The sequence below is a fragment of the Anneissia japonica genome, unplaced genomic scaffold, assembly GCF_011630105.1.
Source record: "Anneissia japonica isolate Jap-2015-1 unplaced genomic scaffold, ASM1163010v1 scaffold6030_len697274_cov183, whole genome shotgun sequence".
Taxonomy (NCBI): domain Eukaryota; kingdom Metazoa; phylum Echinodermata; class Crinoidea; order Comatulida; family Comatulidae; genus Anneissia; species Anneissia japonica.
The window spans coordinates 152377-156505 of NW_022721381.1; positions in this window are offsets into that span (position 1 = coordinate 152377).

The following is a 4129-nucleotide window of genomic DNA, read 5'->3' on the forward strand; positions in this document are numbered from 1 at the left end:
TATGGGAAATTATTAAATTCAAGAGGCACTTTTTGAATGAAAAAAGATTATATAAGGACATTACAAATGGTGTTTAGGCGGAAAAGATAATCGTCCAGAGAACATGGCTTATGACGAGAATGCGTGAATATTTACATAACAGCAAAATAGCAGATGCAATTAGTGGTGGTGGGTAGTGGTTAGCTTGTTGGTCATCGGCCGATTGAGATTAGCAGGATGGCAGGATCATTGTTTTTTGTATTTGAAAACTCAGATGAGAATGTGCTAAAGGTACAAATTGTCGGAAAAGAAAAAGAGGAGTAGGACTAGGCATAGACAAATATGTTAAAAAGAGTAATGTTGGAAATATACAGCTGGGATCGGAGCTCTCATCTGTCCAAGAGAAATATCCTCATTTTGATATTAACCTAAGAAGGATGTGTTTCCACTCAGCAGCACAATTATGCCAACAACCACAGTCCCAGGACTGATTGGATTATTGATTTGCTAAAAGAAAATATTACCGGTATGATATTATTCAAATAAAAGGTGCGCTTATTTAAACGGGGCGCTTATTCGCGCAAATATAAAACACGGAAAAAAGACCAATCAATTTGTACTACTACTACTACTACTATTATTATTATTATTATATTCTTATTATTATTATTATTATTATTATTATTATTATTATTATTATTATTATTATTATTATTATTATTATTATTATTATTCTTGAATCTTGTAAACAGGCAATTCATTCATTATTTTGTTAGGCATCATTATTCAATCACTAATTATTTTCTGCATGGTTTTATTGGTTCTGGTGTTTCTAATAGGTAAAAAACCCACCTTCTGACGACTCCAAAAGTGTAAACAGGAGGGTAGGCGAATCGAATCGTTATGGTCTCATTATGTTTCTCCCCCTACTCAAATAAGAGCCAACATTGGAGCTGAATCATATTCAAAGTGAGAGAGGTTCATCGATCTTTTTTTTTTTTTTTTTTTTTTTTTTTTTTTTTTTTTTTTTTTTTTTTCTCGATCTTTTTTTTTTTTTTTTTTCAAGGAAATTAGTGGTTTGGTTTATCAAAAGAGTGTTCACTCCCGTGTTCACTCGAAGAGGAGTTCAGCTGCAACCCACTCTTCTTCAAGTCCTGGAGTGAATATTATTTCTATATCGATGTTTGGAAATTTTATTTGACTTTTAAATGAAGACAAAATAGTAGCCTACAACCTCATCTATTCCGACTGTCTCTGATAAATTAAGAATTGCCACCCAATAAGATTTTAAGTATATTAACTGTAATCCCCTCCTTGATGCCCCATTCAGGAAGGAATGAAGTGCACGCTATCCATATATAGGAAATACTGTTTCATGAAGGACGGCTGATTTAAAAAAAAAAAAGAAAAAAAAAAATTGTGCGAGAAATCGTCATTTACTCAAAAATATTTACATTCGTTGCTGAACACACTAGAGGGCGAACTCATTGAAATGTGCTTGATATAGAGGAACCCATAGTTGCTAACAGAGGGCGAACAGTATGGATAGCAAAAGTAATGATAAAGGTCACGCTTCGGGAGAATTCTCTGATGGTACTGTATGATAATGACATATTATTATTATACAATATAAGATAATTATATATATTTATCAATCATTTTAATCAGTTTAATATCTATTCTTCTGAAATTCTACCAAGGACTACACCCTCTGCAACCTCAGGCTAAAAAGAATCTCCCTCCGTCTCTTCACATACTGAATTGATCTGAATTCCAATTATTATTTATTCAGTACAACAGAAAATAACATATTGCAGTTGCGTACGTCCTGGTTATTCAATTGTAATGTATGTGTTTTAGCGGATAGTAATTTTTGACAGCATACAGGCCATGAATAAGGTGTTATAGCATATACATAAACCATTATAATGAGGATATATGACATGATGATGTAATTGTGATTTATGATATGATATGACACAATTGTGAATAGGACTATATGATAATGATATAGTATATAATATGATATTGTATATAAGCCATTAAAACAAAAAATAATATGAACCTAAAATATGATGATGATGATGATGATAATAATATAATAATAATAATAATAATAATAATAATAATAATAATAATAATAATAATAATAATATAGGACTTAATTGATATGAATAGCATATCATTAGGGCTTCAGTCAAATTTTGAATTTTATTTTAAAATAATATGGTACGATACAAGGTGATGAGAATAAACATATAATTAAGATGATACGATTATATACGATATGATATATGATAATATGACGATGATATAATATGATATAGGATTATGATTTATTATACGGTACGATATGATACAATTGTGATATGATATGCCACCAGAAATGAACATAATTACATGGTAGGATCATAATGATATGCATAGGCCAACCTAAAATATAGGCCAAAGTTGACATGAATAATATATTATTACGGCTTAGGACAAATTAAATAATGATTTCGTATTATTGCAAATGCTTCACATATCACAATAGTCATCATACACGCAGATTTGCCTTCTCCTCACATTTGGCGCCATCAGCATCGTGGCTCCAGGAATTTGCCGACGGGTCCGACATGTCCGACGGAGGAGTCCGAATCAAGGGGCCGATTAGAGCCTCAGTCAGGGTCTCAGAATTAATTATCTCTGTTAGGATTCATGGGGGAGAGTTGGCTTATGGTCAAATTGTGCCTTTAGACCACAATAATATTATTAGGGAATTGGAATCAAAATAACGTTAATAACGATAGGTAAATTATTATTTTTTATATTTTTGACCCGACGACCTCGTCGTGGCGTCGGACGACAGGGGGTACAGAAACCTGTCCGACGGGGAAAATTCTCCTTTCCCCCGCTGGCGCCACCACTGACCACAAGGCTGCACTTAGCAGGCCAGGAGTCTTCGGTAGAAATTTATTTGCACTTATTACTTCTAATGTGAAATGAAGTGCTCTGCTCTGAGCAGAGTTCCTTTTATGGACCTTGTGTTCCGAGGCCTCCTTTGCATTCATCAGTATAACAATTTCATAGTAATACGATATCAATACACGATATTGTATGTCCTTGAATTTTTATTTGTTCATTTACACACAGATCCTATATTACACAATTCTGCTACCTGGCGTCAAGTTTATAGCGGTACAGTATCTCTCTGAGACACACTACTTATGTGTGTGATATCATAATTTGTATTCATTATTTAGGCACATTAGCTAAGGAGGGAGGTATCTCCCTGATCAAATAATGCACGTAAATATTTAGTAGTGATGGCGCCAGGATCTGTCCGACTGGGGCGGGGGGATAAAAGTGGGGGGGGGGGGGGGGGGTCCCTGGAGGCTACGGATATTTGACGAATTCTGGTGAATTTTATTAGTTATTTGATATTCTTCAAGCTACCGTAATATGACTTCATGTATGTTATTTAATGTCGAAAGTAACTTCCAAAACCAACATTTTTTGAATAAAACAACGGAGAAACAAAGAGTACGGTATGCAATGTAACCAACTAACTTATTTTCAAATCCGTTTTACATTTTATATTAAAAAAAACAAAAAAGAAAAAAACAAAAAAAAAAACACTGTATTACTTCACAATACTATCCACCCATCATGGCGAAATCCAGATTTTTCATAATCCATGTGAATTTTAACAACAAAACTACGAATAAGAATAATGTCTTACTGTATTGTAAAGCCACCAATTTGTGACATTATACTTTACTACGATAAATTAAGAAAACACAATGTCACCGGGAACGTCACACAGTACAAGCTTTTAATTCAAAGTGAAGTTATAAATTTTGGAAATTTTTCCTGAAATCTGTAAACCACGAGGTTGCTTCTCCGATCAAGATGTATTCTAAGCATCATGAGGATATCCAAACGAGCATTTGTCATAGTAGAACGTAAACCATTTTTAATTAGTCCCAATTACCTTAAAATGTTCAAAATTCTCAATCCTTATATACATTCCAAAAAATCATTAAGAACCACTATTTTTCTGAACTTCAAAATAATATATAGTTTAAAGTCTATGATGTCAATTTGGTTGAATCTGACTCTGATGTTGTGTATAAGAGACAGCATTGGAGCTGAATCATATTCAAAG